This window comes from Canis lupus, chromosome 33 (genome assembly GCF_048164855.1).
Source record: "Canis lupus baileyi chromosome 33, mCanLup2.hap1, whole genome shotgun sequence".
Taxonomy (NCBI): Eukaryota; Metazoa; Chordata; class Mammalia; order Carnivora; family Canidae; genus Canis; species Canis lupus.
In genome coordinates, this window is record NC_132870.1 from 20752288 (window position 1) to 20764782 (window position 12495).

General features: G+C 43.3%; 1 protein-coding gene across 14 annotated transcripts in view; it reads left to right on the plus strand.

Moving 5' to 3' along the window:
• RAP1GDS1 (Rap1 GTPase-GDP dissociation stimulator 1) overlaps positions 1-7248 on the plus strand; it is a 164653-nt gene extending 157405 nt beyond the window's left edge. For 13 of the 14 annotated variants that reach the window (XR_012023360.1, XR_012023359.1, XR_012023358.1 and 10 more), the window contains 2 exons: positions 318-513; positions 948-1023. The gene's annotated coding sequence lies outside the window, so the exon portion shown is untranslated. Of the gene's footprint in view, positions 1-317; positions 514-947; positions 1024-1858 lie in introns of those variants that run through there. The other variant, XR_012023355.1, reaches the window with a different exon arrangement.
• The last annotated feature ends 5247 nt before the right edge of the window (positions 7249-12495 follow it).

The following is a 12495-nucleotide window of genomic DNA, read 5'->3' on the forward strand; positions in this document are numbered from 1 at the left end:
GGAATTTATGTTCCTTTTCAAAATTTAACTAATTTATTTTCTTCTTAGTGGACTTTCTAAAAATTCATTATTTCCTTTTTCTCACTTTGTTTCTTCCTAGAAAACAAACCAAAACTTTTTACCAAAATTTTTTACTGTGGCCACAGACATTTTAATCTAACAACATTTCAAAACTAGATAGTATATACCTATTTGTAATACGAGATAAATAGAAACTTAATATTCCCATAATTCATTTATATACTGATGCCTATGGTTCTCCTGACATTTGTTCTCTCAATCCCTGACTTTTCTACTGATGTCACATTTATCTGAAGAGAGATGTAGAGCCCCCCACTTACTGAGCAAAATGGAGGATCAAGATGATGTTATGAGCAGTGTCCTACTCTCAACAAGCAGTTTCGCTGGTTTCTCTGGCCCCCAGCATTATCAGTGCAGCTTTCAAGGAGTAAAAATTGGAGCAAGCAAGGTGGCTAAAGCATGGAAATGGCTCAAAGATCTGTGGTTTTGCTGGTAAGGATGTGTGCAATTTCATTTTACTCTGTTTAGCCTAATAGAGTTAAAACCACATTCAGGTGGTGTATGGAGCTTAATTTTTAGTTGGTGTCGGTCACATATATAGAGAATTTTGTTTCAGGATTAGAGTTTCAGAAATTTAGCTACATTTGTTTATCTTCATCAAGGAAGTGTAAAAGCCTAATCCTGTCATAGTTTGAAACCTGTTAGTTTCGGGTTTGGGATTTTTTTTTTTTAAGGAAATAATTTTAAATCTTTATTAGGTTTCTGTTAAAATAAAAAAAAAATTTTTAAGCCTTAATAGAGACTTCTAAGTGTATGACCTTTAAATGTAATAGATCTTTTAAAAATATGTGTTATCTAGTTTCACATATAATTGAGAGACATTACTTACTATTGCAATAATTACTTTGTTATTTATTTATTCCCAGGAATCCTGAAGAATCTTGAAACTCTGCCTGTACCTTCAGATTACTGTCAAAAAATAAATTCCTCTGTGAATGCTCACTTTGAATTTTATAGCTATATCTAAAGTAGGCCTCCCTTTTACTAAAATAGTGTTTTTGCTCATTTTTAAAGGACTGCCATATAAATAGAGCCAAGTCTGTAGGGAAGCTGGCTTCATCCCTGTCCTCACAGAGTCCATGCACTCAAATGAAAAACCCCTTCTCCTTTTTAGGACATTTCACAAGACTCTTCCAAGGTCAGCATCACCCCCAGCACCAAGACCAGAGAAAGCCAGCTTTTGACCTTGTCTTCTTTTCCAGTGGGACTATCCCACTTGAGATATTCCACTCAGCTTCTTGGTCCTCTGTCCCATCCCCATAGACACATCAGTTGAATACCTATAACTACACTGAACTTAAGGATGAGGGAAAGGTTAAATCATACTCTAAGATAATAAAAAGGCATATAGGTTGCAACCCAACACTAGAAGATAAAGAGCTGCCCTAATCTGGGTGGACAATGGGGAGGAAATATTACCCAGAGTACCTTTGATTTCAGACCCATCTCTGAAGGAATCCAAAATAGTCCCTAATTTCAGCTGGGGCCAACTATCCGTATACAATTCCTTCACCCCACCTTCCTTTTTTTAAGGTTCTAGAATGCAACCCACTCCCCCACCATGCCTTTTCTGCAATAATTTCCTTTTTCTTGCAGGTAAGGAAAGTAAGGGAGGAGGTGTTAATGACTCATTTTGCACTCTTAACCCACACCACTCAACCCCAGTGCCCAGAAGTTAGAGGAAGTGAGACAGCGGAGTGACCATCAAGCTTCATCATATCACATAGTACCAGTTAAATCCTGCTTCCTACCTCTTGACCTCTTGTTCTCCTATCAGGGTAACTGTGAGGTGCGGTGCCTTCCCCTGAACCATGAGAAGTGGGAGCAAGATGTGCAGTGACCTAAGAAAAGCATCCGAGGAAAAGATGTTACCTGTACATGAGTGTCTATAACTGGATCTGACAGTCCCTTACTCTATAAAATGCAGGCTTTGTCAAGCCTGTGACTAATGTCTAATGCAGAGTTACAGAATGAGCTTCTGGCACGCTCTCCCACAGCAATTGCCCTGTGTGTGTCCGTACTATGCACAGTTGAAGTGCCCTGCCACATGGAGCCACCTTCTCTCCTTCCCACTTGCATAAGCGTTTGTTCACGTTACTAAGAAGTCTGTTTCACAAACCTCATTTTTAATAGTTGCATATTCTTCAATTATATAGGTGTACCATAATTTATTTAACCATTTTGCTATATTTGGGCACTTAAGACATATTCTAATTTTTGAAAAACAAACCAGATGCTAAGTCATGAGCATTTGCAGATGCTAGAGTAGTTCCTAAAAATTATGACTTGTCAGTCCCTCTACTTTCTACCTCTAATTCCCCTCACTTTCTTCTTCAGAGGTCCTTGTAGCCTCTTTGCCCCCTCCTGATTCCATTTGTCCTTCCATCACCTCCTGGACACCCTGTGCTCCTGCTAAGCCCTCCCTAACCTCCTAAGGGGACCCACTGCCCAGGAGAAGAGGGCCCACAAGAGTGGAGTGGCAGCACTTCCCTCCTGGGCATCCAGGCATGAAGTCAGTTACACCCACTTGGCATTGACCACCACTCCCTTACCAAATGTATCCGAGTGGACCTCCTAAAAAGAGGCGGCACAGGACACACCCTTGAGTACCCACTGGGGCTAGTGTTCAGCTAATTGAAGTCTAATTGCCTCTTAACACTGTCATCAACTGCTACCAGCACTTTTGCGCCTCTCACCAAGCCTGTGAACCACCACTCTGATTTGTTCCAAGCTGATAAACACTCTCCAGGCACCACTCACATGGAGAGGGAATAGAGGGGTGGAGAGCCTCTTCTGGTACAAGAATCCTCATTTAACACTCCTTGGGAATCTATAACCAGGCTACCCATTTCTTCCTATAGACCAGGGAGGGCAAACTGGGAGTCCTCATACATCTTTGTTTCGCATGGTATTTTGGAAAAAAAAAAAATTTTTTTTAAAAAGGAGGGGAGGGAATAAGCTGCTGTAAACATTTAAAATTTGGATGATTTTGCACTAAAATCTAGTTCTGCCTTTTTTAATGGAGATCTGGTAACCAGAGACTCTCTATTCCAGGTGAGCAGCATGTGGCTCTGGCCCTCTTTGGATAGGGCATGCTTCTCGAGCCTACTAGAGTCCCCCCACCTGGTCCCCTTCCCCTGTTCCCCATAACTCCATAGCCCCTAGAAGTCTATGAGAGAAAGAAGCAGAAAAGGGAGAAAGAAGCAGGACTACAGGAAATGCCATGGCTCGTGGAGGTCCAAAAATCTGACCCAAGGGCATGTGCAGCTTGCACTGTTTTTATTTCCTCAAAGACTTGACATTCTGAGGGCTAGTGACAGCTGCAATCTAATTGACAAGTATTCGGTACTGGAAATACAGCTACAAGCCATGCCCAAGTCTGTACCCACTCCATCCTGCTAACAAGAGGGAACTGATGCTGACCTTTCTGTCCCCTCACAGGACTGGCAGCACACTGTGGTGACTACAGAAATTAAAGAAGTCCCTTCTTAGCTTGGTCAGAAATGCATCCCTTCTCCTGAGAACAAAAGTATACTACATCCCCTTCATCCCACGGAGTCAAGGGCTTTTACACAATAGGGGGACACTGCTAACCCAAAAAGAGAAATACCCTGCTCCTAAATGTTTCATTGGCATCATATACCAAAGGGGAGTATGTTCCCCATTGTGAGTAAGTGCAGAGTAAGTAAGCCCCAAAGGCTAAGTGATCCTCTGTGATTCAAATCACCAAGAATCACACAGACTGTAAGCTAAAATATGGCAATAGAGAGGAACGGTTGTCAAACCTTGTTTTCTCTAGGTTAATCAACCCAGCACCAAAAATATGCCAGAGCTCCCCACATCTCTGCAATATTGGAAGATGAATATAATATCAATAAGAGACCCAAACAAAATGTCTTCGGTTTCTGAGAAAATGAGGTAGAGCTTAGAAAAGAGAAAGAAATCAGTCACCACTTGGGACACAGACATGGTTCAAATGTTTACAAAGCCAGGATACATAGGAACAGTGGGCCTTGGCAAGGGTCAGATTGGTAGGACCAATAAAAAAAAAAAAGGCAAAAAGACAAAAAATTAAAAATTTAAGACATTTTGTCTTTTAAATCAATATTGTGATTTATTTGCCCAATATCTAGCTCCTCATTCCATTTTAGCAGAACTCCAGTTTTATTCAGGGGGCCATTGTGCCAAGTTCAAAATACTCCAATTTCCCAGCTTTCTAAGCCTCACCTTCTTTTCTTTCTTTTCCCTGCCTCAAATGTTGATAATGGACCCCACAAATATAGCAGCCCTCTTGCAATCATGAGGTACAAACATGAGGATGAAGGCCTCTACACCAAGAACAGTGGAGCAGAAAGTTGAAAAGAACATCGATCCTCAGTAGCATCAGTGAACTGGAGGAGCAGCGCTGTATTGAGGACTCACAGTAATACATGAGACACACACCTGCTGTTTAAACTCCTAGAGCAAGGTTTTCTCTTATTTGGAGCAGAATGAAATTTTGATTAGCAAGGCTAATCATTAAAGCATCAAAACCTCTGAGGACAAGTTGTTCTGCTCATAAGCCACAGCCACAGAACTCATTAAAACAAAGGATTAAAACAACTAGGGCTACCAGCTTTAATGCTCAAAGTTCAGAAAAAAACCCCAGCCTGATTTGCTGAGATAGCAGCTTTCCTCACTACACAAGTTTACCGAATTCTTCCTATATACATCAGGTACCATGTTGGGATAGAATGAGAAGACAAAAAGAGAAATACCCTGCTCCTAAATGTGTCATTGACATCATATACCAAAGGGGAGTATGTTCCCTGGGGAAAGGATGAGAAACATTAATCTATCAAACAAGACTGCTAACTGCATAAACAGAGTTAACAGAGGTCTGTAGAGAGAGGCCACTGAGCATCCTGAGGCAGAGGATCCATATGAAAGGGTGGAGGCAAATATGGTGGGAAAAATAGAGAAGACCAGAATGGGGATAGGGGTTCTTAGACATTTTAGCTTTTTATGATGTCATAGAAAACCAAAAGCCTTTTTTTTTTTTTTTAAGATTTTTTTTAGGGTGGGTGTGTGGTGAGAGAGAAGAGAAATTTAAGTAGACTCCATGCTGAGTGTGGAGCTGGTCACAAGGCTCAATCTCAGAATTCTGAGATCATAACTTGAGCCAAAACCAAGAGTCGGATGGATGCTAAACCTACTGTGCCACCCAGGTTACCCCGAAAAGCAAAAGTTTTTAAAGGGAGTTTGGAATATTTGCTTTTTGTTCTAGAACCAGAATTATTATTAATAGGACACACACACACACACCAGCAGGAAAATTAGCCTATTTGGACAAGCAGGTGGCCATTTACTGCATCAATAACCCACGATCATCATTCAACCTTCATCCTTTTTTGAGGCCACTAAGTTCTGACCCAGGGATCAATTATCTCTTGCCAAGTAAACCACTGTACTTAGAGCAAGCGGACTCCCTGAGCTGTTCCACTCCAGATGTGGTCTAAGGTAAACATCTCCCAGAATGGTCAGAGAACTTTCTGCCACCCTAAACTACCTAGAATAGTTAGTCTGGACACATCTTCTGGTGATATCACCTGAATATCCTCACGCTTGCTCAGTCTTACTGGGCACAACCCCAGATACAACGATTGTCCACAGCATTGTCACCCTGATGGAAAGTCCAGACATTAGGAGACTCTTGCTGATGATTTGGAGCCTTTAGCTTCTAGAGAAGGCAAAGGGAGTGACTACACCCATAATAAGCATATGGCCTTTCTCTTCAGCTTTCCATGTGTCCACATGTAGCTTACAGCCTTTCCATGTGAGGACTTATGACTTCTTCTTGTCTGGGGAAAGGGTGGTTTCTCTCCCCACCCTCTGGACACCTGAAGGATGACCATCTAGTCCAGCACAAATACTCTTACTATTTGAACCTATACTCATGAAGATCTCAATTTGATCTGGCAATCCCACAAGAGTCTTCCTCAGTTTAATGTTGATCCCCCACTCCCAGCAACAAAGCTATTTCAAAAAAAAGTTGGTTCCAAAATCCTTCAAACTTGGGAGAAACTCAGAATTCATTAGCAAAATAGTTTCTTCCAAGGCTTGATCCTCACCATATGTGTCTTTCCTATTCGATACTTAAATAGGATTGGAGGGTGGGGAGAGGAGGTGCCCTAGGAGGGCTGAACAAAGGCCTGAGCTCATCCAGAGTTATCTGGCACTTGTCAGGGTCAGTCTATCTTTGAAAAAAACCATCTTACAGGGGAGTGGAGACCTATTTTACAGAATGAAAGTCCATCCCGTAGGTGAGCATATACTCTCTACCCAGAAACAAAGTTATTCTCATCCTCTATTGACATGTTCAAAAAAGCAGCCTCATGAATGTCTAGGTCTTTGAGACATAGAAGTTAACAATGTAGGCCAAGTCCGTGGAAAAAAGACAAAGTTCAAAGGAGTTCGAGTGTTATGAGTACTTTAAAAGGGAGTATTGGGGAGTCTGTCTTGGAGCAGAGAGAGGGTCCTGAATTCTGACCGAACCTCCCTGAGAAAGCCAATTTTTAGGTGAGGTCTAGGGCATGCATAGAGCTTGGGGAAGAAGAGCGGTGTGACCCTTTTCATCCCATGGTGTAGGTACCACTATCTCCATCTTATAAGGGAAGGCACTGAAGGTGGGAGAGAAAGTAGTGTGTCCAAGGTTCCACCATGGGCGGTGACCAAGCTCTAAGTAGTACATACACAGTCTGTGACCTTCTTCCTTTACCACAAATGGGTTTCCTTTTTCTCATAAAAGCAACCTGAAGAGTTTTTACTGCGTGTAGATTGCACAATATTAAAAACAAGAAAATGGGTGCAAAATGGAGACACCAAACCAAGACAATTACAGTTTTGGCATCACCCAGAAATGGAATCTTAAACCAGTCAACCAGGAATTACCTAATCCCACGAGTGAGCTAATGTGCCCGACAGACTCCTGCCATCCTCTAAAGGAAAGTGACCTTCCCACAGCCAATCTGCATTTTGCTAGTATAACTTCCTTGTTCCCACTCTTCTGCCACTAGAAGTCTTTCATTTTGTACAGCAACTCTGAGCTCCTTTCTATGTGCTAGAAAGACACTGCCCAGTTCTTCAACCTGAATCATTGAATAAAGTCAGTAAGATCTTTAAAACTCAGTTGACTTTTGTTTGTTTGTTTTTTTTAACAAAAGTATACTTTGGGCTTAGTGAGTGACCAGCCTCCTAGTCACAGAGACGGAGTCATTAAGGCATATATCCCAATGCCCAGTTTGACTCCAGTTCTTTCCATGACAAAGTCCATAAAGGAATCAACATCTCATGAAGGCTTTCCTTAGCATCCAAGTGAATGAGTAAGACCTGACTCTTTCGTATCTGTTATATATTTTTTTAAGATTTTATTTACTTATTTATGAGAGACACAGAGAGAGAGAGGCAGAGACACAAGCAGAGGGAGAAGCAGGCTCCATGCAGGGAGCCCAACGTGGGACTCGATCCTGGGTCTCCAGGATCAGGCCCTGGCTGAAGGCAGTGGTAAACCGCTGAGCCACCTGGGCTGCCATTTCATATCTGTTTTAGTACTCTCTCTCCCCTTGCTCATCCTAAAATTGAGTAGAATACTTAAAATACATGTGGCTCAAAAGACACGTGTTGAGAGCCAGCATTAGCAATTGTTCGAGGAAGCAGAGTAACAAAAGCAATAGTAGAAATTAAATTAGGACTTGAAGCCAGAGTCCTGAGATGGTATTTCCTAAAAGTATGACATACCCTCGAGAGCCATTTTCTCATTCATGTTCTCACACTGAGCAGATGGTGGAGGAGGACCGCACTGCTCTGAACTTCTGATGTCTCGGTGGCGAATACCTCCATCACAACAGATTTGGGCAGTGAGGTAACTGGTGTTCTAATATTTTATTAGGTTAACATAAATGCTAATTTGGAACAGATAAAAAGCATAATTTTCCTCTTTTGATTTTTAGGTGCAAATCCTGACAAAATTAACAATTTTTATTTTAAAATTTAAATGTCAATGATAAGGTATTGACTTTGTGCAGCTTTAAATAAGGCTTAACTGTAGGTAACACAGTTACCTGTGTAGGTATGATACCTACAAAGGATGATACCATCCTTCCACTATTAGGGGTCTATCAATCTGCTAAATATAAGAATTAAGAAAGGTGACTGCAGGGGCACCTTGGTGGCTCAGTGGTTGACTGTCTACCTTCAGCTCAGGTTGTGAACCTGAGGTCCTGGGATTGAGCCCCACATCAGGCTCCCTGCTCAGCCACGAGCCTGCTTCTCCCTCTGCCTTATCTCTGCCTTTCTCTGTGTGTCTCTCATGAATAAATAAAATCTTAAAAAAATAAAAAGGACAGAAAGTTGACTGCAACTTTATTTAGTTGGGAAGAGCCTAACTTTCCAATAGTGATGGTTGGTTGCTTAGTTTATCTACACCAGCATTTCTCAAACTTTTTGGCCTCAGGATCCTTTTACACTTAAGAATGGTTGAGGCCCCAAATAACTGTGGCTTGTATGGGTTATTTCTACGAATATTTACTATACTAAAAATTAAAAGGGAGAAATGTTTAAAGAACAAAAATCCTAAGTATACACTCCATTAGTTGTCAGAGTGCGGGCATCATCACCTCTTGCAGTCTCTGAAAATCTCCACTGTGCACTCTGGAAGGGTATTAAAGAGGAAATGTCAGAGTGTAATTATGAAATAGTGTTGACATAATGGACTCTTTGAGAGGGTCTTGGGAACCCCCCAAAACTGCCTGAACTTGTGCCTTCATATTGCCCTGATCTAAACAATAGAATACTTATCTGACCCATAAAAATGTTTATTGCATAAGATTAACCGATCATTAACATGTTCTATTTTGAAGAAAGCAGACTATAAAACAGTATAAACAACATTAAACCATTTAAAACAAAAAAGTCATGGAAAGACATACACTAATTTGTGGGTCTATACCAGTTAGACGTTTAGATGTTAAAAATATAAAATATATACAAAAATAAAAATTATACTTTTCTGTTTTCCTGTGTTTCCTGCATTGAGCAGATTTTCCTCTTGTAATCAGTATAAGATACATTTGGCAAATAGACACATACTGCCTATTTACTGTCACCCTGCGCTTTCCTTCCCAGACCTGAAAATTTCAGCTTAGTAGCTTTAGGAAAGATGTCACCTAGAAATGTCAATGATAAGGCATAAATTTTGCACTGCTGTAAATAAGGCCTACCGACGGATTGTCTTTGCCTCTCAAAGTGTGGTTTACAGATGACAGTAGTGTCATCTGGGGCCTGCTGGAACCAGGAACTCCACCCCCACTCAAGAGGCCTGCTAAATCAGACCCAGGTGATTTAAGGGGACCCAGGTGATTCGTGTAACATGAAAATATGAGAAACCCTGACAGTACAGTAGGCATGAACTGGGAGCTTAGAAATGCATGATGGTGTTTTGGGCTTGTTTTTGTTTCGAGTTGATGGCGTCTGATGTTCCCAGGTGATTCTAATATTGCATCTATTGCTGAGAACCTATTGCTTTCAGGCAGGGGTCTGGCTTCAACCTGAAAGAAACAAGACTGTCCACGTGCTTCGATGTCACGTCTCCACCCCCCCACCCCCACCGCTGCTGCTGCAACAACCTGCTGCTGATGCTCACCCTGCCAGCTCCCGGTCATAAAATTTCACAGGGACGGTGGAACTGGACAGAGCAAACAATTGGTTTCCAAAACAAGGAGAAAATAAGGCATTTGCTGCTGCCCTACAGAGATCTAAGGCCATTTGACCATTTGATCTGTAAAGTTTCAGTGACTTCATGGGAGGGCACAGGTGTTGTGGCTATTACTTTATTTGCTCTCCACAAACTACTTTGACAATTTTGGCAAATTTTGGACTGATTTTTAAAGTATTCTCCTCAAAAGCCAGGTTTTCTGTGCCTGCAGACACTGTCCCGCTTTATCAAAAATCCTATTCTTCATTCAGACACCTCTTCATTCCAGAAGGATGGTGGCTACCGATCACTTCAGTTGCCAACCCCCCCACCCCCACCTCCTCATTCAGCAAGTATAAGGCCCTGACACATGCCAGGGCCGGGGCCACAGTTCTTAGACTCTGTGTGCTTGACTTCCCCACTCCTGGGGCTTCCACACCTGCCCAGCAGCACTCAGCTTCTGGCTTCCTCGGCTGGCTGGGGGCCCCCAGTCAAGGGGGTCTTCCTCCATGACGCCTTCTTCCACTGCCCTGTGTTCCTTCTTCCCATCTGGGCCAGCACCACTGTGGAAGATAGCCATTTAGCTCGGGATGAAGTCTAGATCTTCCATGTGTTAGGGGTTTTTCCCCCCTTCAGTTTACATTTCCTCCACACCCTATGCAGAGTGCTCAGCGCACAGTGCCTGGAACATAGGACACTTGGGTAGACCTGCCTGTGACTGCGAGAGCGAGGACCCATTTGCTCCGGTCCCATCTTCTAGCCGCGTGTCCATGAGCCAGTGGGCTCATTTGGTTACAAAGCAACAAGACTTGAAGAAAGCACACATCATGGAAATACAGCTATTTTATTTATAAGGCTTTAATTGCCCTAACAAGTTATATTTAAGATCATTTACATAAATACAGACTGCAGGACCACCATCCTTAACCGTAATGTAATCGAGCACTCCCTAGGTTTATGTCCCCATGAAACATGTTGAGACTATTTTCGAGCCCAGAGAGAGCACCCCAGGCCCTGTTCAGATGCGTCCATTTAAATAATAATGGGGGGATCCCTGGGTGGTGCAGCGGTTTGGCGCCTGCCTTTGGCCCAGGGCGTGATCCTGGAGACCCGGGATCGAATCCCACGTCGGGCTTCCGATGCATGGAGCCTGCTTCTCTCTCTGCCTGTGTCTCTGCCTCTCTCTTTCTGTGACTATCATGAATAAATAAAATCTTAAAAAAAAAAAATAAATAATAATGGGGAGGCCTCTGGCCCGAGCACCTACCCGCTGATCTTTCTACCGGTGAAAAGCAGCATAGGGACCTCAGAGCAGTCCTACCACTGCTACCCTGAAAACCAGCACTAGACAATCAAACTGTATTTGTTCGCTAGGGCTGTAGTGACAAAGTACCCCCAAATCGGTGGCTTAAGCCACAGAAATGGTCTCACATCTGGAGTGTGAAAGTCCAATGGCATTGGCAGGATTGGTTGCTTCTGGAGGCTCTGAGGGAAAATCCATGCCATGCGTCCCTCCAAGCTGCTGGTGGCTTTCTGGCAGTCTCCGGCATTCCATGTCCACAGAGCAATCTGCCTCAGCGTGTATCCACGTCCAAATTCCCCCTTTTGATAAGACCCATCCTACTCTAGCATGACCTCATCTGACCAATTGCTCCTGCCACAACGCTATGTCCACATAAGGTCACCTTCTGCTGTTTTGGAGTTAGGACTTCTGTATATGAATTTTTGAAAGGCAGTTTCAACCCCTGACAGACTCCTAAAACACGAGGTATGGGTGGTGATCCAGACCACCCCCACACCCTACCAATCTTCTTTAAAATCAAACTTGCGGATTCTCAGATCAAAGCAAACCCCAGGTGATCCACATGGGGGCTTGCAGAGGAATACACAAGAGATGTCATATTCATTGCCTCAGGAGAGCTGCCTGCCTGGCAGACGAGCAGTTTTAGACAGCCACCACCTCTTCTATAACCGTGTCTGAGTCGTGGCGGCAAGGCAGGGCCCACCTACCACCTGCAGGCCCCCTGCCGTGGGGCGCTCTAAAGTTAAAGTCCCAGAAGCAAGGTCAGGACATAGATGGCGAAGGGAGCCAAACACCCTGCGCTCTCACTTTCCAAAACAAGCTCTGTCATTTTCAGGAGTATGTAAAGGGAATGAAAGACCTACCCCACCGAGGCACACCAAATAGAGCCGCATAACCCTCAAGTTTCTTCTAAAGCACAAGTTCCTCTGCAGAGTCCTCTCATTCCTGCAGTTAGGATTCCAACTCCAGGCAGTTGTTTTACGTGGTCACCACTAGGGGGCAGGCCATTAAAACGTACCTGTCGAACCATTTGTTCTGCAAAAGTTCATACACAAAGGTAAGCTCCGGATTTAAAAGGTGGCTCTCTTCCACCTACAGTGCCCAAGTCCACATTTGATGAGGAGCGACAACATGGGACGCACTATCTTGTTTGCATGATGCTTCCTTCTTGGAGTCTATTTTACACGGTGTGAGACCCATAAAGTGACCTGCACTTCCCCTGGGTTTTCTCCGGGTGGGAGTTCCTGGAAGGAAAGGAAAACATTGCACTGGCCAGGGCAGGTCGCAAGGCCTTTGGTTTGGGTTAATGGATAGCAGGAGTGGACGAACTCGGGCATCCTGCCACGGGTGCCCCGCTCGTTAGGAGAACTACTCGGCATGA